Raw genomic sequence first — 22,565 nt, 5'->3', positions numbered from 1 at the left:
ACCGCTGAATGATTTCTGTTCTCATCCTGAAGCAAAGTTCTTAATGTGAGGCAATATTTCTGGGTTAGTGGAGTCTGTAACCTGAAGCATATGTAACCTGAAGCGTCTGTAACCCAAGGTACCACTGTATACCACTTTTCAGGCAAACCTCACAAAGCAATTCACAAAAGCCCATTGAAAAGACAAAATTGACACTTACTGTTGTAAGTTGCAATAAAGGGGAAATGCAACTGTTTGCTTAGAATGAGCAAAACTGCTTCTTCTCCACTCTCAGGGCAAGATGGTCCTTCAGAAACCCCTGTGGTAGCAGCTGGGGTGGGGGTAGGACATAGGACCCAAATATCTGAGAGACTGCCTTCTTACCAGATTTCCAATTTCCATGGGGAGAGACCGTAGAACTCTCTTCATCATAATGTTGTTGTTGTTGTTTAGTCGTTTAGTCGTGTCCGACTCTTCGTGACCCCATGGACCAGAGCACGCCAGGCACTTCTGTCCTCCACTGCCTCCCGCAGTTTGATCAAACTCATGCTGGTAGCTTCAAGAACACCATCCAACCATCTCATCCTCTGTCGTCCCCTTCTCCTTGTGCCCTCCATCTTTCCCAACATCAGGGTCTTTTCCAGGGAGTCTTCTCTTCTCATGAGGTGGCCAAAGTATTGGAGCCTCAGCTTCACGATCTGTCCTTCCAGTGAGCACTCAGGGCTGATTTCCTTAAGAATGGATACGTTTGATCTTCTTGCAGTCCATGGGACTCTTCATCATAATATGGTGCGCATAATATAGGCTTTGAATGTAGAAGCTTTCAGGACCAATCTCAGGCTTCTCTAGTTTGGAAAGGATGAGCTAGCAAGTGAGGAGCAAGAGATCTTTCTGAGTTGTTGGAGAGCCACTACCAATCAGAGCAGGTGATACTAGCTAGATGTACCAATCCTTTGACCTGGTTCTAGTTGTGTGCCTACAAGATGTTTAAAATCAAAACGAAAAGAACGTCTGATGATCTAAGCGGAAAGCCACTGGGTGCTTTGCCAGATATATAACAGTCACCCTGACTGATAGATGAAAGGTATTGTATGAAAGCTATTGCTAGGTCTTGAATGAAGTAGGAAAATAGAATTTCTAATAGACTGGTGGATCACAAGCTTCCATCCTGTATCCTCCCCTCTTCAAAGATAGCTGGACTAAATAGATGCAAAGGATCAGAAGCAATTGTAAAGCTGAAATTGCTTTTGAGCTTTTGTTGTCGCTATTAACTGATCCTTGTGGAAGAGAACTCAGAGGAGCATTTGTAATGTAAATGAGCATTTTGGCAAATGTAGGCTTTATATTTGCATTACAGACTATTGAAGCAAAAGGCTCCTCAAGTCTCCTGTGAAAAAAATGTCCATGGGCTTGGCCTTGCTCTTTCCATTTCCCCTCTATATGAGCTTCATAAGGATATATAAGAAGTGCCCAGCTTCTGGATCAAGCCAAAGACCCATACAGGCTATCATTCTGTCCTCACAGTGGCTAACCAGAGGCCTGTGAAAAGCTTGCAAGTGAGGCATGGGTGCAACAGTTGTGCTCCCTAGTAATTGGTATAGAGATGAATACCACCTCTAATATGGAGGTAGGATACAGCCATCAGGACTAGCAGCTATTGATAGCCTTATTTGTCTAACTGCCCTTTAAAGCCGCCCAAGTTGGTGTCAATTACTAAACCTTGTTTCTTTGTCCATGGAGTTTTCTTGGCAGGGATACTGGAGTGGCTTGCCAGTTCCTACTCCAGGTGGATCACGTTTGGTCAAAACTCTCCACTATGACCTGTCCATCTTGGGTGGCCCTGCACGGCATAGCTCATAGCTTTTCTGAGTTACTCAAGCCCCTTCGCCACGGCAAGGCAGTGATCCATGAAGGGACAGATCACTGGAAGGACAGATTGTGAAGCTGAGGCTCCAATACTTTGGGCACCTCATGAGAAGAGAAAACTCCCTGGAAAAGACCCTGATGTTGGGAAAGATTGAGGGCACAAGGAGAAGGGGACGACAGAGGACGAGATGGCTGGACAGTGTTCTCGAAGCTACCAGCATGAGTTTGACCAAACTGCGGGAGGCAGTGGAAGACAGGAGTGCCTGGTGTGCTCTGGTCCATGGGGTCACGAAGAGTTGGACATGACTAAACGACTAAACAACAACACTAAACCTTGTGGTAGGAAACTCCATAGTTAATTTAAGAAATGCTTCCTTTTGTCTTTCCTGAATCTTCCAACATGACTCTGGATTCTGGTATTATGAGAAAGGGAGAAAAACATGTCTCTGTCAACTTCCTCCACACCATGCATAATCTTAAATGCCTCTATCCTGTCACTTTCTAGACATGTTTTTCTAAAATAAAAAGGCTCAAGTGTTGCAACTCTTCCTTTTAGGGGAATTGTTCCAGCTCAGTTATAATTTTGATTGCCCTTTTGCTGAATTTCCCCCACAATATTCTTTCTGAAGTGTAGCAAGCAGAACTGTATGCCGTATTCCAAATGTAATCATGCCATAGATTTGTTTACTGACATTATGAGCTTGTTGGTTTTATTCTTAATTGTTTTCCCAGTGACATGGAACTCACCCTTTTCATAGCTGCCACATACTTCCAAGGTAATTTGGTCCAATGTGCAGTGCTTTGAACTACATTTGTCAGTTTAATGTGTATTCCTCCAAATTGGCAAGATCCTTTTGGAATTTCTCACAATCCCTTTTTGTCCTTACCAGCCTGGGCAACTTGGTGTCATAAATAAAACTTAGCACATCTGTGTCATTTTTGAAAAAGCACAAGTCCTTATACTAATCCTTGTAGAATTGTGCTTTCCTACAACTCTCTATTGGAAGAACAATCCATTTATTCCCACTCTTTGCTACTGGTTCTTTAATGAGTTACTGATCCATATGGAGACCTGCTCTCTTATCCTTTGACTGCTAAGCTTACACAGGAGGGACTAAATCATTGCCTAAGTAGATAATTTTGACTGGATCACTTCTATCCATATACTTATCAAAACTACCAGAGAACTCTAAAAATTCAGAAAGAACTTACTGTTGTGGAAGCCATGCTGATTCTTTACACACTAGAAAGACTTGTTCTTCTGTTGGTAATTCTATATTTAATTAATAATACTTTCCACCCATTTCCCCATAGCAGATGTTAAACTAAGTGGCCTTTGTATCCTACATATGAGTGTAGAGAGGAGGACGGATAGTAAGATAGAACAACAGTTACTAAAAAATTGCTTGGGAGAAGCCACACCAGTGGAGTCTTTTGCTTCCCATATGAATTATGTGAGTGTTAATTTAGGCTTAGGAACTTTCATTACCGCCTCCAGAAATAAACCACTTAGAAATGGGAAATTCATTTTTTATATATATAATCCAACCTCATGATCACTAAATAGCTGTGGAATATGTAGTCTTCCTAGAGCAGCCATAGGAAAGGAATAACTTAAAATACTGTCTTGGCTAAATGCTTTATTAAAAGCAAGCCCACCCAAAGGCAGCAAAATTCATCATTAACAAACAAGCACAACCTTTGCTAAAAGGGAGCAGCATCTGCATATTTTGCCTACAAAATAAGAGGTTGGTTTCCTTCTGAACTTCTGTACTTGCCTGACTGAATAGGCTGCTGGTTTCTAAGCACTGGAGCCAGGAGCATGGCTGAATTTTCAGCATAGGACACAAATCAATGGAGAAAAGTGCATTTCCCCCCATCCCCCACTCTCCCAGATTCAAGAAGCACTGAGCTTGTCACTCCACATTACAGCTCAGATAGACGACATCCCAAGCTACGCCATGAACGCTACCCAAAATGTTTCATCGTTTTAATAGAATCAATGCATCAGGGGTCGAGAGAGAAAGAGGCATCATTCCTTGTGCTTATTCCCCAGTGTCCATGGAAATCATCAGAGGAATGTGAGAAGCAAAACCTGCAATTCTATACCCATTCTAGCTCAATGAAACTTACTTTTGAGAAAACATGCATAGCAATGCACTGTAAGACAATGATGGAAGCAAACGTGTTTCAAATCCCATGCTACCAAGAGGAGAGAGTATGGGTGTTGAAGTAGTGGAATATCTTTGCTTCCATGTCTCTTGCAAATATTCTTTTAAGTAGCATTGACTGGAGCCCACAACAAATGCTTGATAAAAATTAACAAAGTATGTGTGGGATGCTAGGAGATAAGAGACTGATGGATTCAGGTGCTGAAGGTGATAAGAAGCACCTTTCCCATTCTAGTTACATTTGAGAGCTCAGAAGTTGAAAGCATAGTTTACAGTTTATTCAACTATTATTATTATTATTATTATTATTACTCATGTACCATCCTAAAGCAAGAGGTCTCAGGTCACAGAGAAGATCAACATAAAAACCACAATATATATAATAAAAATAAAAACAACATAATAACCCACCCCCCAAATAGCCACATTTTAAATGGGCATAGGATGTCAATCAGATCAACCAAAGACCTGGTTAAAAAGGAACTGGATTACTGGATGGATGGACCAGAGAGGAACCAGAATGAAAAGGTATTCTCTCAGGAGGTGGTGTTCGGATTTCATTTTTTCCAGTGTGGCTTTATTCCATGGAGTCTCCCACATCTGCTTGGGCGTTTGTTCTTTATTTGGGTCAGCTGTAGATATGTGCTCCCAGTGCTGGGCAATGAATTGTGACATTTGGAAGTACATAGACTTATTCTCTCATTGCTGAGGAGATGTGCTCTGGAGTGTGTTTAGATTAGCTTTGTTAAATGTGTGTATTTCTTCATACAAAATGGTTTACAGGAATAATAGTATATAATACCCCCCATTACGCTTAAAGTGTCAACAGTAATCATCCAACAACATATAATAATCACCCCACCAAAAAATAAATGACCCAAACCAGACCATTTGCATTGACCAAATGTCCAGGAGAAGAAAAACGTATTTGCTTGGCACCAGAAGGATGACGAATTCAGTACTTGGTGAGCCTCTGTGAGGAAGGTATTCAACAACTGGGGCCTCTACAGAAATGACTCCATTTTATGTCACCCTCTCAGGGGACACATGTAAATAATCCTAAGATGTTGATCTCAGGGTCCAGGTGGGTTCATATAGGGACAAGTGGTCCTTGAGTTATGGTGTGGGGTCCTGAGCCATGCAAGGCTTTATAGGTCAAAACCAGCATTTTGAATTGGGCTCCAAAACAAATTGGCAGCCAAGCAGTTGGGAGTAAGCAAGATACGCAATAAGCGCAGGTGAGCCAGAACTGGAGTTATACATGTTCCGGTCATCTAGTTCCAATCAGTAGTCTGATCACTATTCTGCTCTGGCTGCTGTTTCCAAACAGCCTTCAAAGCCAGACAGACACACATTGTAGCAGTCTAATCTAGATATTACCAAAGCATAGACCACTGAAGTCCAGCTATTCCCATCCACATAAGGTCATAAACTGCTAAAACTGGTAGAAGACACTCTGTGTACCTGGGTATCTAAGACAAGCAAGGTGGCATGAGTGAAAACCTTACACATCTAATGTATGTTTCCCCCCTTTTTTTAACCCCACACAAAGTATATCAACCTTACATGCCAGATAACAGTTTCTTGCAATACGGGTGACTAGAACTTGATTCAGAGTTCACAGGCTGTTCAAGATGTCTTTTCAATACCCATACACCTTAAGCAGCTTTGAGAAACATAACAAGCTAACAAAAGCACATGCAGAATTCAGGGCTTGCGAACAAAAATACACCCTCTGCCTCATGCAGATAGCTTAGCACATATTACTGAGTGTGAAAGCTTTGGTTAGCAAACAGGATTTTTGTTTTAAGCTTACAAGGGTCTTTCCCCCAACACTCAGTTGAAATGAAGCAGTTGAGGTTCTGTTTTCCCCTTTCTCCACAAAAAATAAGAAGAACACACTTAAGAGGTTCTTTTTGTTATATTTATGGATGCCTAGCAGTGAACTGGAAATAGCTTGGGCTGTGGCATTGAAGTGGTTCAGCAATACCCAGCTAGGGATAGATGGCTCTGACTCCCAAGTTACTGTGGTCTCTCGTACTTTTCATTTATTCAAGCTCAGCTGGGGGGGGAAAGCCATTTCTATGTGGAAACAGTCAGGCTGCATTACTTCCGCATCCCTGCAGCTCATATCCTCCTCTCTGAAGGTGGCACCAGTTTGTCGGCCATCGTGGGTGTTTCATGAATTTGCTTTCCATGAGAAAGCTGTGTTGCATGACCCTTAAAAAGAAGAGGATAAACTTACCACTGAGCTGTAGCTGGAAAGACGGTGGCCACAAACTAGGTGGCTTTTCCCTGTTCAAACTCAAGTATTGCTATATGAGCACTCTCTTTCTATAAAGAATTAAGCAGTTGGTGTGCATAGGAACTGGCAAATGAGATTGCCTGTTTGACTTTTCAGCATTGTGCCTTGGTTGGAAAAACATGTTGCCATTTAATGGTTCCCTTGTGGCTTTTGCAAAATGAGTTTGGTGGCTGTAGGCCAGGATTTTCTTAAGCAACAATTCAGTATCTTACAGACACTGTGAAATCGGAGGTTACAGTTTGGAGTCCATTGTGCAATAAACCAATTGCCTGGAAAGGCGCTTTGTCTGCTTTCAATGAAATCCTGTCTGTAATGGCTTTAGGGGTTGCTTGTGCGTAAGTTACCGCCGCTCTGGGCTAGGTTGCCTGGTTAAACCATTTCTCTCTGGACAGCCATCCCCTCCGTGGCTGTTCAGTCGCTGGCAGAATCCGTCAGTGGGCGTTTCTTGAACCTCTTCCAGCAAAGAAGTTCTTTGACGCCAAGTCGCCGCCTACTTTCCCTGCGCGGAAGTCTTCTGCGCAGGGTGGGTGTGGGCAGCAGAGGACCTGTGCTCTCCTCGCTGGTCTCCTGCGAAGAGTCCTGGAGCCTCCTCTCTGCTTCCCCCATCGGCCCTCCTCTATCCCTGGTGTTGCGCTGATTTTCTTCCCCAGCCGGAGACCTGCCTCTCTCCCTGCTTGGCCCCTCTCCAGCATCGCTGTGGAGCCTCGCCTCCTCCTCTAGTTCCGATGGCAGTTCCCTGACACTGTCATACCCCAGTCCCATCATTCCCGTGTAACTGGAGGTATGGTCAGCCTCTTGAAGTTATATTCATGAAATGAGTGGCAATAGGTTAAACAAGAACTGGAGCCTTCTAAAGGGTGTCAAGGTGGCCTTGGGAAGAAGAGCCAGTTAGTTGCTGCTAGAGGCAGGACAGAAGGCAGAGAGTCACCAGGTTGGAACTGCAAGGCAGGGATGAGAGAGGGATCACCATTTAAGTGGAAGAGTAGAGTGCATGCTTTGGAAGCGAAAGGGGCCAATTCAGTCCACCGCATCTCAAACTGTGGAGGATAAGGCCATCATTGGCTACTAGACATGATGGCTGTGTGTCCTATAGTGAAAGATGGAGGCAGTATGCCTCTGAGTGCCCTTGCTGGGGAAGCTTTGTGGGGAGAATGCTGTTGCACTCATGTCCAGCTTGCGGTTTTCCCATAGGGATCTGGTTGGCTGCTGTGAGAACAAGACACTGGATTAGAGGACCTTTGGTCTGATCCAGCAGAGCTCTTCATGTGATTTAAAGCTTAATCAGGCAAACTGGGTAAGTACTCTTATCTGGACTCTTAAAGAGCAATTGCCAATCAATTTGTAACTGGACCAAAGTCTAGTGCAGTGCTGGACTAGATGAGTCAATGGCCTGCCTGACAGTATAAATAAGGCAGTTCCTTATATCCCGTGAAAGACAGACCAGAAGCACAAATGATAGGCTAGATTCTTGTCAAAGATTGAGTTGGTTGGAAATTATCTGGACAAATGGCTGAGACAAGGGAAATGGGGTGAGTCAAGATATGCAGGGCTTCACTCTTTGGCAACAGTGCTAATGCATCACTGAAATTTCATTACATGCAGCAATTCTAGATGGATGCAGCCTTGGTGAATCCCAATGCAACTAAACCGACTACTTCCATGTCATTCTTGCTTCCTCTTCAACTGTTGCATCCAATCCTTCTCTGGCAGTTGGATTTGCACAGTCTAGTGGTTGCAGCAGCTAGAGCACTTTGTTAAGTGTTGCAGAAAGAAAACATGTACAAGGTCATTTGGACAAATTCCTTTTTTCCCAGTGTCACATGGAGCATAAAATCTTTCACCTCTCTCCATATGACCTTATTTGTGAGCATCACAGTGGCTCCCTGTTTGTGCAATGTTCTCCCCTGGAAGATTCGGCCAGAGGTGTAGCATGGGGGGGTGCCGTGGCCCCTGGCGCAATTTTGAGAGGCGGCGCAAACAGGTGCCCCCACAGCAGGCTCCTTCGTCGGAGTCTGGCTCCGTGCCAGAAGGAGCTGTGCCTTGGCTGCAGTGCTTGTTCCTGTTGTAGTTCCACCCACCCGGCGGTGGAGAACACCCTCCTCGGTTGAAGTGAGGCATGTCTGGCTGCAGTGGTTCTGTCACCAGGACAGGTCTGACCCAGCAGCAATACTGACGCCCACCCTCCTTGGCTCTGAGGCGCTTTGCACCTGGCTCCGGTAGCTCAACCGCTGGGTCATGTCTGACCCGGAGGCAGAGAAGATCCCACCTTGGCTGCATTGAGGTGCACCTGGCCGCAGTAGCTCTGCCTCCACCACCAGGTCAGGCCTGTCTCAGAGGCAGAGAGCAGGAGGAGAGCTTCCCTGCTCCTCTCCAACCCTGAACTCTGGTGCACAGGCAGACATACACTCCTGAGAGCCAGTGTGGTGTAGTGGTTAAGAGCGGTAGACTCGTAATCTGGTGAGCTGGGTTCGCTTCTCCGCTCCTCCACATGCAGCTGCTGGGTGACCTTGGGCTAGTTCTCTGAAGTCTCTCAGCCCCACTCACCTCACAGAGTGTTTGTTGTGGGGGAGGAAGGGAAAGGAGAATGTTAGCAGCTTTGAGACTCCTTCAGGTAGTGATAAAGCAGGATATCAAATCCAAACTCCTCTTCTTCTTCCACCGCTGGCTTCAGCTGGCACCTTCATTATTTGCGAAAATAAAACCCCTGCGTCCAGTCACACTTCCTTTGCGCAGCTCTGTTCAGAAGCTGACCTGGCAGGAGAGCAGAGTCGCAGTGGTCCTGGGTCCGTGTGAGATAAGGGATAAATCAAGTCCAGAGACAGTTCGGTTCTTTTCTCTAGAAGCGTTTATTTACAAGCCATAAATCAGTCTTCTCCATCGGAACTTGGAGGCATTCTCAGCCGTGCTCCAAAAGCACACACGCAGCTTCTGTGCCAAGCTGCTGCTCAGTGAGAAGTGAAAGTAAGTCTGAACGCAGAGAGACTCTGTGACTCACTGCTCTGCGACAAGCTCCTCCTTCTACTCCTCCTCCTCCTCCCAGATACAGGACACCTCGGAGTTCTGACCCTGTCAGTTCCAAACTCCACACATTATACATCTTTAGGCACCAGGCAAAAAAGTTCCTCTTCAACCAGGCTTTGGGCTGACTAACACCCTCTATCTGTTTAAAGGTGTTTTGGGGCATGGGGGACTATTGTTTGTTTTGTTCCTTGTTTTTATTATACATTTTGTGTTTCTATCTTTTATTCTTCTGCTGTGAACCATGCTGAGAGCTAAGGATGAAGGGTGGTATACAAATGTAATAAATAATAATAATTATAGTTGATAAATCTAGAACAGAATGAGGATGGACTCTGGGCAGAAGAAGTAAGAATTCTGACATTGATGAGTCCTAGTACTGTGCAGGAATGCATCTAACCGCAATTGGAGGAAAGCAGTGACTGGATTTTATCTTCACACAGAGATGCACACACTGATCAGGACTGACAAGAGGAGTAGAGCATTCATGGTGTGGTGTTCGCTTGTAAATTCATAGAAGAAATGCATACCTAATTATAGCAATGTGACACAGTTGCCCATTGATTGACTCTGTGTTGGTTCTGGCCCTGGTGTATCTTGGTTGATGAGCATTAATGTAGCTTTGCAACATTCCATTTTCTCTAGAGAGTTGCCCAACCTTGGACAACCTTTGGAAACAGGGGAAAAAACAAAACACCAAAATGATGGACCAGTACAAATTAACTAGAATCAGAAATATATTCTCAGCTGACATTTTATATTTTACATCGACAAATCTGTTTTGAAGGTTGTGTTTCTCTCCTGTAGCTTGCAGGTTAGGATAGTCTACAAATATTAACTCCTCTTCATTTAATATACAGTCACCTTGAGGAATATGTCTTGTGGCGTTCACTTCAAATCATTCTGTCCAAAGGAATGCCTTAAAAAGTGTGGTGCTAATTTGACCTAAGCTGTAAAAAGGAGGAAGTAACAAGATAGATTCTTTCAAATCCTATAAAGTGCCCGTCTCATTGTTGATGTCTTGGTGGTTTTCTCTTCACAGTCCAGAGAAACTCTGCAGTGGTTACTGTTTGGCACCCAAGCTGTTTTCTGACAGTTTTTTAGTTGCTGAAAACAACAATTTAAACTCAGTGGATTAAGAAGGCTGTGATGGATGTGCAATCATTTTGTTTGTTTGTTTTTGTTTGTTTGTTTCAGAATTTATAAGCTCACCTGCATTCAGAGAATACCCAAAAATATAAAATGGATTTTAAACCATATTACAATATAAAGACCAACAAGAATTGCAAATTGCAGAAATGAAATAAATTGATTTTGGAAGATGTGAGAGGAAATTTTCCATCGAACATTGAAAACATAAACTATGTTGTGGCTTGCTTCACTTCTTAAGGAAGAGCATCCTAGAGAACTGGTGTCACAGTGCTAAACAGATGTGCTTGAGTTGCATCATGCTTAATTTCAGAGGAGCATGGCACCATCATCTTCATCCACACATCTAAGCAACCGGGGTGAGATGTAGAGGGATCTTCCAAGATTCCCTGCACTAGAACCATGTAAGGCTTTATACACCAGTAGTAAAACCTTGGCTCCAAGCCAGTAGAAAATTGGCAGCCATTGGAACACTTTCAGCAGAGGTGCCACATATTGTCGATACGTTGTCTGTGCAACCGTGCAAAAAATGTTTTCACTAGCTGCAACTTTCAAACTAAATTCAAGAGCAGCCCCATATAAAGCACATTACAGTAAACCAGTCTAGATGTTACCAATGCATGGATAACAGTCACCCAATGATCCCTCATGCTCATAGCTAGTGTACCAGCCAAATCTGGTAAACGGTACTCCTAGATACTTGATCCTTGAGTGTCAAGAATATTCCCAAGCTACACAGCATTTTTCCCAGAGGGAATTCAACCCCATCTAGTGCAAGCAACTGACCAATATCCCAGACTGAATAACCATTCACCCACAAGGCTTTCATTTTCAGTTTATTGGCTCCTTTTCAGCCAATTACAGTGTCCAGAAACCGGTTTAGGACAGTCAGATTAATATATTACTGATAAATAGAACTGATTGATCTTAGAGGTCTCATGTGAATGTTGATTAGCTCCGAGGACAAAAATATTTATTGATGTATTTATTTCATTTATATTCCACCATTTTGTCCAAGGAACTCAAGGTGATATACGGTACATGGTTCTCCTCTCAGCCTAACCTATCTCACAGGGTTGTAGTGTGGATTAAATGAGGGCGAGAATCATGCACTCCACCTTGAATTCCTTGGACAAAGACATGGGGTATAAATGAAATCAATAATAAATAGTATTGTTATAAGAAAAAACTGCTCTTTTTCCCTTATGGGGTATCCAAGAGCCCATACAGAGTCCTTAAGTGGGTTCCCTATCAGTTGGAGCAAATAACAGAGGTCAGCCAGAGAATATTGAGAGCTAATAAGCAGCTAATAAGCCTGATCTTTATTAAACTGTTGCAACAGGGTCCCCTGCTCACCCCATGCAGGGAGGGAGGAAAGGAACCATGAACAATAGTGTGCAAGCCCTTATATAGACTTTTGAAATTGGTCACCCTGTAGCTCAAAACATCATACATACTTCACAGAAGGGGACAGTCTCCAGCAGAAATACATCACAGGGGGTGGTCTACCACAAAAAATCCTGTTTGTCAGGATACCTGATAATGGTCACTGACTGCTCCACCTGGGCAGCCCGACCATTCCTTTTGAGATGCTAAATACTTAGTTTCTGAATCCAGGTCACAGGCTCATCCTATTCATACACAAATACGCCCTTAAGACAGGATTTGAGCGAAGAGACAATGAGGAGGAGGCTTTCCCATTTCCTTCCTCACTGCGGAGAATATTTGAGGTCACTGGAAGAGTCAAAATGGCTTCAGGATTGCTCTCCTGTACCATTTCAGACCTTGTAAATTTATGAACATTATATACATGAGCCTTTGGAATTCCTATAACAGTATGAAGCGTTTACTGCACCTGGATGAATAGATAGCCATTTATTCATCATACACTTTAGGACGAGAGGTTCAGTGGAAATAAAGAGACATTATCATAGCCACGTGCCTAGCAGCATTTTGCTTTCCCTGTCCCAAATCTACCCGTATCCTATCTCTTCCCATATGAAGAAAAAACAGAAAGAACTATTCTGTCCTCCCCAGCCCCAGCCCCCATCCCTAGTGCATTAACATGGTATGGCACAGATACGTCAAGCTCAGCTATCTAGCTGTCCACCAACCATCTCTTCCTAGTCCGTCTTTCCACAGGACCCCAGATCTAGGCAAATTAGGGTTCGTTTGTGATGCTACAGTTAAGTCATGCAGTAACCCCAGAGGAAATCAGCTCCCTGTCTGATGAAATTAACATTAGCAGCCTAATTCCATCCCTCTGCGGAATGATTGATGAAACGAGGAGCTCTGGTGTTTTAAAAGGTTGTGCTTGGCCTTCAGCTAATTGCAGCTATGAAAAGCTTATTCGAGGCCCCCAAGAAAAGAGGTGGGGGGTAGGGAATTCCTTTAAATATCTACAGCCACAGAGTCCTTTGGGGGTGAAGATGAAACATAGCTGCTTGGCAGCAACTGAAGCATAGCAGCTCGTGAAAGGTCTCTGGTGCGGGGGGGGGGGGTGAGAGAGAGGGAGAGGGTGGAGGATGAAGATAAAAGCACAATTGAGTCCACAGACCCCAAGTGGAGGGCAACTATTGAAACTGATAATGGCCATACCACCCCCACTCCGCCCCCACCCCCTGCACATACACAGGCATTCAACAGTTGCAACTGTTGGAGCTGTCTTCTACTAGGTAAAGGGACCCCTGACCATTAGGTCCAGTCGTGGCCGACTCTGGGGTTGCAGCGCTTATCTCGTTTTATTGGCCGAGGGAGCCGGCGTACAGCTTCCAGGTCATGTGGCCAGCATGACTAAGCCCCTTCTGGCGAACCAGAGCAGTGCACGGAAACGCCGTTTACCTTCCCACTGGAGTGGTACCTATTTATCTACTTGCACTTTGACATGCTTTCGAACTGCTAGGTTGGCAGGAGCAGGGACCGAGCAATGGGAGCTCACCCTGTCGCAGGGATTCGAACCACTGACCTTCTGATTGGCAAGTCCTAGGCTCTGTGGTTTAACCCACAGAGCCACCCACGTCCCTTAAATAATGCTTGCGCATGCGCACAAGCTATTTCCGGTGCTCCTCCGACCTGGAAGTGGGTAGCCACGCAGCGCAGCGCCGGTAAGAGGGGGCAGCGGCAGTGGGCATTGCCACGGGCTGGATAAATGAGTCCCTTGGGCGTTATCCGGCCCGTGGGCCTTAGTTTGGGGACCCCTGTACTAGAGGTTTAAACACTTGTAACAATTCATAGAAGAGGCAAGAAGCAAGGAAGAAACAGTCAAGAATGATATGTTTTACTATGAGAAGGTAGTGGTGTTGCCTCTGGCTAGATTTCTATTATACTCCCTTTTCTGTGGTCATTTGATCTGTTATCTCCTGCTCCTCCAGGTATGCAAAAAACAAAACAAAACCCTTTTAAAGTATTTTCTCCCATTTTAAACTTATAAAAGAATAAAATGGGGTGGGGCGGGGGGGGGAGACATACCTTGGATGAATTGATGTGCAAGGAATAACCTGAGGCACTTCAGAAACATGTGGATAATTGTTCTCGCCATTCTCCACCCCTTCCCTGTTTTGTGAAGAGATTTCCCTAGCAATAGTGGTCTGTGATTTATAGCCTGCTCCTTGTTACAGCCGGGGTAAGTTCACCATAGGGTGTGTGATGTTGGCAAGAGTTCCAATCAGAAGACATTAACTTCCTGTCAGGTTTGTCTGATAGATATGGCAAATAAGAAAGGGGGCACATAAAATGAGAATGATGCTCAAAGGGTCTAGAATCTGCTATGAAAGCCTGTCACCTCGGGTTGCCTTTCTGGGTCCCTCCACAAAATCCCAAATTTTTGAGTGGCAGGCATAAAAGCTGAAAAATGAACAGTAGGGAGCTTAATTTAATCCAGTCAATTAAGACAAGATGACTGCCAAGGGAAAGAATCTGTGAGGAAATATTTATGCGACGGTGTCTTGTGTTTCACTGTTGTATGTGAAAGATCATTCTAAAATGTTGCTGCAGTGGTCTAGAGTTGTTACTGCAAAGATTTCATGGTGAGGAGACGTACAAGGTGCTACTACGTTGTTCATTTCTGTGTATGGTAAGCCTTCAAATCTCACAGAACTCTTAACCAAATAGTTAAGATAAAGCAAAATGATACAGATATGATAGTTTTTTATGTTGCTGGATAGATAGAAGCCTAGTTGCAAAAGTATTTTAGACAGACACATAATTGCTTAGTAGGGTTGTTTGTTTTGTTTTGACAAATCACCTGCAGAAGAACCTAAGGTCTCTTTGTAACTGGACTCTGCCCATGTATTTAGCAAGGCTCCCTGCAGAGCTGTGCCTACTATGCAGTGGAGAAGGACAAGGTAATTTGAATTCTGCAGTCATTGTACAAAAGGCAAATTTGTAACCTTATTGCCAAAATAAAATAAGATTTCTAAATCCTGATACTTGAGAAGTCCGTTTTGATTTTGTTTTTTGTCATTCAGTTTTGTAGAAGTTTTGATCCACATAAGGCCCAGTAAAACACTACTCTTGATGGAGCCTGGGTCCCATGCTAAATAGTTTGAATGCCCAAAATTAAAGTAGGGATTTTGAAGATTGCCACTCCCCAGGTGGTTTCTGAATTTGATTGGAAAATCCAACTCTAATAGTATTTTTTTAAAAAAAGATTAAACATAGATTATAAAGGAGGACAGTGGCTTATCAGTAAAACTTCACATTTATATATTTATCATCTAAAGTTGGGATTCTTCATGTTTGCACTTTGCTTTCCCTTAGAACAGTGATCTTTGACTGATTGAGACCCAAGACCAACCTCTGACTCCCAGGGTGCAACGTGGGATCCACTTTTGCTTTATATTTAACAGTGCTGATAGTGTTCGTTATTAATCCTAAAATGGCAATATACCCAGTGCTTCCCACCCCCCCACCCCCGAAAATAGGTGGCAGTACTCATCATGAAGTTGGATGAGTGTGGATAAGCGCCACACTTTTTAACAACAAAAAGAAGTGCCATTAGTGCGTACCCTGGAGTACCCCCTGAAAACCCCCCACTGAATATACCTACTATTACCTTAGCATTACAGCCATACCTTGGGTTACAGCTGCTTCAGGTTGCGTTTTTTTGGGTTACGGACCACCGAAACCCGGAAGTACCGGAATGGGTTACTTCTGGGTTTTGGCGGTCGCGCATGCGCAGAAGCACTAAATCACGCTTTGCGTATGCACAGAAGCACCGAATCGCAATGTAGGTTGCGAATGCTGCGGGTTGCCAACGTGCATCCCGCACAGATCACGTTCGCAACCCGAGCGTCCACTGTACTACTAAGTGAAAACCATTCTTGCAGTGTGGCAGGAGAAAGGCACGAGCATGTGGTTAACCAGCAATATGTATCGTATTAAAAATAATAATAATAAAGCCTTGTGCATCTTTCTCCTGCCACACTGCAGCAGTTGTGGAAATTTGTGAAAAATGAGGATCTCATCAGAAGAACGTGTCATAACCCAGACATGCGTGTAGTGCTCCTTTGCTCTGGTCAGCCTAAGCTGAAATCCGACGTGGCAACAACAGCTTTGCTGAGACTCGCCTGGTGTGGCCTCGACCCACCTGCTGGTTGAAGACCTGTGCCTTAGAAGGCCTTGCCTTTCAAGCCACAATGCAGGAGAACCTAAGATGTGCCACTTTTAGACAATGAAGCTCATCTCTCTGAAAGATCAAGGGTGGGGCGGAATTCCTTTAGCAGCTTGAAAGGAAAACCCAGAAGAAATCTTTCTTCAAGAAAGGGATAGCTTCAAGTACGTTACTTAGTATGGCCAAAGAGGGAACCTAAGTTGAAATGGTAGACAGAAAGCCTTAAGAGTGTTTTCCAAAGTCTTTCTGGCCTGATCCTGAGCAGGATGGCTCCTGCAAAGAAAGGTGGTGAAAAGAAGAAAGGACGATCAGCCATCATTGAGGTGGTTACTCGGGAATATACTATAAACATTCACAAATGGATCCATGGTGTGGGCTTCAAGAAGCGGGCACCTCGTGCTCTCAAGGAGATCCGTAAATTTGCAGTGAAGGAGATGGGGACTCCTGATGTACGCACTGACACCCGCTTGAACAAGGCTGTCTGGGCAAAAGGAGTAAGGAACGTTCCTTGCCGTATCCATGTGCGTTTCTCCAGAAAACGCAATGAAGATGAGGATTCGCCTAATAAACTGTCACATATGTGCCAGTTACCACATTCAAAAGCCTTTGTTGTTGTTGTTTAGTCATTTAGTCGTGTCCGAATCTTCGTGACCCCATGGACCAGAGCACGCCAGGCACTTCTGTCTTCCACTGCCTCCCGCAGTTTGGTCAAACTCATGCTGGTAGCTTCGCGAACACTACAGACTGTTAATGTGGATGAAAACCAATCTTTCATTACAATAAAAATGTTATGACATTTTTTTTTTAAAAAAAGGGTTTTCCAAAAAGTGAAAAAGACATTGCCACAGAAGGTTCAAGTGGCACCACAATATGAATGTTTTCATAGAATCATAGAATCATAGAGTTGGAAGAGACCACAAGGGCCATCGAGTCCAACCCCCTGCCAAGCAGGAAACACCATCAGAGCACTCCTGACATATGGTTGTCAAGCCTCTGCTTAAAGACCTCCAAAGAAGGAGACTCCACCACACTCCTTGGCAGCAAATTCCACTGTCGAACAGCTCTTACTGTCAGGAAGTTCTTCCTAATGTTTAGGTGGAATCTTCTTTCTTGTAGTTTGGATCCATTGCTCCGTGTCCGCTTCTCTGGAGCAGCAGAAAACAACCTTTCTCCCTCCTCTATGTGACATCCTTTTATATATTTGAACATGGCTATCATATCACCCCTTAACCTCCTCTTCTCCAGGCTAAACATGCCCAGCTCCCTTAGCCGTTCCTCATAAGGCATCATTTCCAGGCCTTTGACCATTTTGGTTGCCCTCCTCTGGACACGTTCCAGTTTGTCAGTGTCCTTCTTGAACTGTGGTGCCCAGAACTGGACACAGTACTCCAGGTGAGGTCTGACCAGAGCAGAATACAGTGGCACTATTACTTCCCTTGATCTAGATGCTATACTCCTATTGATGCAGCCCAGAATTGCATTGGCTTTTTTAGCTGCCGCGTCACACTGTTGGCTCATGTCAAGTTTGTGGTCAACCAAGACTCCTAGATCCTTTTCACATGTACTGCTCTCAAGCCAGGTGTCACCCATCTTGTATTTGTGCCTCTCATTTTTTTTGCCCAAGTGCAATACTTTACATTTCTCCCTGTTAAAATTCATCTTGTTTGTTTTGGCCCAGTTCTCTAATCTGTCAAGGTCGTTTTGAAGTGTGATCCTGTCCTCTGGGGTGTTAGCCACCCCTCCCAGTTTGGTGTCATCTGCAAATTTGATCAGGATGCCCTTGAGTCCATCATCCAAGTCGTTGATAAAGATGTTGAATAAGACAGGGCCCAAGACAGAACCCTGTGGCACCCCACTAGTCACTCTTCTCCAGGATGAAGAGGAACCATTGATGAGCACCCTTTGGGTTCGGTCAGTCAGCCAGTTACAAATCCACTGAGTGGTAGCATAGTCAAGACCGCATTTTACCAGCTTCTTTACAAGAATATCATGGGGCACCTTGTCAAATGCCTTGCTGAAATCAAGGTAGGCTACATCCACTGCGTTCCCTTCATCTACCAGGCTTGTAATTCTGTCAAAAAACGAGATCAGGTTCGTCTGACATGACTTATTTTTCAGAAATCCATGCTGACTATTGGTGATCACAGCATTCCTTTCTAGGTGCTCACAGACTGTTTGCTTAATGATCTGCTCCAGAATCTTCCCTGGTATTGATGTCAGACTGACTGGGCGGTAATTATTTGGGTCCTCTCTTTTCCCCTTTTTGAAAATAGGGACAACATTTGCCCTCCTCCAGTCTGCTGGGACTTCGCCTGTTCTCCAGGAATTCTCAAAGATGACTGCCAGTGGTTCTGAAATCACATCTGCCAGTTCTTTTAATACTCTTGGATGCAGTTCATCTGGCCCTGGAGACTTGAATACATCTAGACTAGCCAAGTATTCTTGTACTATCTCCTTAGTTATTCTGGGCTGTGTTTCCTCTGCTGAATCATTTGCTCCAAATTCTTCAGGTCGGGCATTGTTTTCTTTATCGGAGAAGACTGAGGCAAAGAAGGCATTGAGGAGTTCAGCCCTTTCTGTGTCCCCTGTTTGCATTTCACCATCTTCTCCTCTGAGTGACCCCACTATTTCTTTGTTCTTCCTTTTGCTACGAACATACCCATAAAAGCCTTTTTTGTTGCTTTTAACCTCTCTAGCAAGCCTGAGTTCATTCTGTGCTTTAGCTTTTCTGACTTTGTGTCTACACGTGCTGGCTATTTGTTTGAATTCCTCTTTGGTGGTTTCCCCCCTTTTCCATTTTTTGTACACATCCTTTTTTAATCTTAACTCAGTTAAAAGTTCTTTAGATAGCCACCCTGGCTTCTTTAGGTACCTTCCATGTTTCCGTCTCATTGGTATTGCCTGAAGTTGTGCTTTTACTATCTCCCTCTTAACAAACTCCCAGCCATCATGAACTCCCTTTCCTTTTAGTATTACTGTCCATGGGATCTCACCCAGCATTTCCCTAAGTTTTATGAAGTCGGCTTTCTTAAAGTCGAGAAATTGTGTCCTAGTATGCTTGGCTGCTCCTTTCCGCTGTATAGTAAACTTCAGAAGAGCATGATCACTCGCGCCTAATGATCCTTCCACTTCTACCCCACTAACCAGGTCATCAACATTGGTTAGGACCAGATCTAAAATGGCTGTTCCTCTTGTTGCTTCTCCCACTTTCTGGACAATGAAGTTGTCTGCAAGGCCAGTGAGGAATCTGTTTGACCTTATGCTCTTGGCTGAGTTTGACATCCAACAAATATCCGGGTAATTGAAGTCCCCCATTACTACTATCTCCCTTCCTTTTGCATGCTTGGCCATCTGTTCCAGGAAGGCATCATCTATGTCCTCCGTTTGGCTTGGGGATCTATAGTAAACTCCCACAATGAGGTCACTGTTATTCTTCTCTCCCTTAATTTTGACCCAAATGCTCTCACTTTGGCTTTGAGGTTCTAAATCTTGGATCTCTTCACAGGTATACACATCCCTGACATATAACGCCACTCCTCCTCCTTTCTTGTCTGGTCTGTTTCTCTGAAATAGATTGTATCCCTCCATTATTACATTCCAATCGTGGGACTTATCCCACCAGGTTTCAGTGATTCCTATTATGTCATATTTAGTTTGCTGCACCAAGAGCTCAAGCTCATCTTGTTTATTTCCCATGCTTTGCGCATTAGTGTACAGACATTGAAGTCCATTAATCATTCCCCCGTGTCTCTTATTTAAGGATTTTTTCCTCCCACCACTAGGTCTGCGTGCTGTTTGCTCCATTCGGTCTATGACATTTGGATGATCATCTTCATCAATTGATAGACTCCTACCTTCAGGACCACTGTCTCCCTCCCCCACATTAGTCAGTTTAAAGCCCTCCTGATGAGGTTTCTGAGATTTTTTGCAAAAACATTCCTCCCAACCGTTGTGAGGTGCAGCCCATCGCTTGCCAGAAGTCCATCTTCAAGAAACTGCATTCCGTGATCTAAGAATCCAAACCGTTCCTGTTTACACCATTTGCGAAGCCAGTTGTTCACTTCCACTATTTTTCCCTCTCTCCCTGGGCCACGTCGTTCAACTGGGAGGACAGATGAGATGACAATTTGTGCATTTAATTGCTTCAATTTCCTGCCCAGAGCCTCGTAATCTCTTTTGATCTTCTGGAGGCTATTGCTTGCAGTGTCATTGGTTCCCACATGAACCAAGAGGAAGGGGTATTTGTCAGTGGGTTTTATGATTCCTTGCAGTCGTTCAGTTACATCTTGGATCTTAGCCCCGGGGAGACAGCACACTTCCCGAGACATCTTGTCAGGCCCACAGATAACTGCTTCTGTTCCCCTCAGTAGGGAATCCCCTATCACCACTACACGCCTCCTCTTAGGTCTGGTCGGGGTTCTTCCGTGAGCTGTCCGTTCCAAGGTCGCCTGCACATTCCCTGAGGGCTGACTTTGCTGCTCGTCTTCATATACCTGATCGACTGTAATGAGGGAGAGATCCTCAAATGGAGTCTGCTCTTCGTCTTCCATGCTAGGGGAGAGGACCTCAAAGCGATTGTGTATTTCTAAACCATCAGAGCGAACCCTGGGCCTCCTACTTCTTTGAGTCACGTTTCTCCATATATCTGGCTCCTGTGTTGGTGAACTAGCCTCCTTCTCAGGGGAGTCCCCTGTCTCCTCCTTGGTGGAGACGGTGTGCTCTGTTTTGCGCATGCCATCACCATATATTCTCCGTATTAATGTAAGCTATGTATATATGGGACGCGGGTGGCACTGTGGGTTAAACCACAGAGCCTAGGACTTGCCGATCAGAAGGTCGGAGGTTCGAATCCCCGGACGGGGTGAGCTCCCATTGCTCGGTCCCTGCTCCTGCCAACCTAGCAGTTCGAAAGCACGTCAAAGTGCAAGTAGATAAATAGGTACCGCTCCAGCGGGAAGGTAAATGGCATTTCCGTGCGCTGCTCTGGTTCGCCAGAAGTGGCTTAGTCATGCTGGCCACATGACCCAGAAGCTGTACACCGGCTCCCTCAGCCAATAAAGCAAGATGAGCGCCGCGACCCCAGAGTCGGTCACGACTGGACCTAATGGTCAGGGGTCCTTAATGTATATATGGGGTTCCATATTCACTATGCCTCTGGCTTATTATGCTCTTCCAAGGTGGCCACCAGTGTGAAGTCTCCCTGTGATGATTAGCCACGGAAGATGATGTCTCAAAAGCACAACAGTTTTGGGGAAAGCTAAAGCATGGTTCTTGGAAAGATCAGCTCCTTTGCCTTGTTGTTTTGGGAGAGGTGGCCTTTCTGCTTTCTCATCTTTCCAGTTGTTAACAAATCTCCTTGGAACAGAGACTGTGTCTAGCATTGTTTTCAGGAAGCAATCGCTGCCATTCCTTGTTGGGAGAGCTATCCATTGCAATAACCGAGTGAAAGCTTGACATTTTTAGTGTCTAAAAATATAGGAGTTTCACAGCCTGGATCCACATTAAGGAAATGCCGACAGTTCTGGGTCATCCTGCAAGGCTTAGAAGATAAAGTTCCATCATTCCTTAATGTGAAAAGGATTAACTTAAATGGTGACAGTCATTAGGGGGCCACAAAAGGCTTTTTGTGTGTGCATCACACTGTACAATATGTAGGTAATATTTTCACAGATACAATGGCTGATGCAATAACAGATACATTTGCAGCCCAATTCAACTTTGCCTTCCTTTTCCCAGGAAGGCAAATGTTAAACCAAATACTTTCAGGCCTCCTTGTCAAAGATATCTGGCTTACGTTGCATCAACATTTTTGACCTCCTGTAATTTGGTTATTACAAAGAGAGGGACTGACTTGTCATGCATTCTCCCAGTAAATTAAACAGCTGTTAGGTGGTGGGAGTTGAATTAGATCTTTGGGAACAGGCATATCCAATCTGGTCTTTGTGTGCTTCATGTGTATGGGAAAGAGTCCCTGAGCAACTTAAAACAGACTGCAGCCAGGTTTAACCAGAATGGCATCCCAAATGATACACGTTATACCTTTTGGGGTATACCTCTTGGGAGATCTGCTTCTGCAAAATGGAAGCACACAGCATCATGTCAGAGTTAGAATCATGGTGGACAAAAAGTGGCAAGTCCCTGGGACCAGATAAATTAACGGCAAAATATTATAAAAAACTAAGTGAACAGTTGGTAAATCCATTGAAAGATGTGATGAATGAGATTTTAAAAACAGGTGAAATCCCAGAAACATGGAAAGGAGCCTATATTACAGTAATTCCAAAACAAGATTCTGATTTGCTGCAAATAAAAAACTATAGGCCTATTTCTCTATTAAATAACAATTATAAATTATTTGCAAATATTTTAGCTACCAGAATGAAAAAAATATTAAGTGAGTATTTACATCAAGATCAGGTAGGATTCTTTTCCCTTATGGGGTATTCCAGAGCCAGTAAAAAGTCTT

At 44.2% G+C, this 22,565-nt stretch overlaps 1 pseudogene across 1 annotated transcript; it reads left to right on the top strand.

Moving 5' to 3' along the window:
- The first annotated feature begins 16,322 nt into the window (after positions 1-16,322).
- LOC310750866 (large ribosomal subunit protein eL31-like) lies at positions 16,323-16,730 on the top strand (annotated as a pseudogene). Its single transcript has one exon. The product of its transcript is annotated as a large ribosomal subunit protein eL31-like (transcript).
- Positions 16,731-22,565: the final 5,835 nt, after the last annotated feature.

The sequence above is a fragment of the Podarcis filfolensis genome, assembly GCF_964270895.1.
Source record: "Podarcis filfolensis genome assembly, chromosome: 15".
In the NCBI taxonomy this organism is placed as follows: Eukaryota; Metazoa; Chordata; class Lepidosauria; order Squamata; family Lacertidae; genus Podarcis; species Podarcis filfolensis.
Note: the sequence above shows the minus strand (reverse complement) of the source record. Positions and strands in the feature narration are given on the sequence as shown.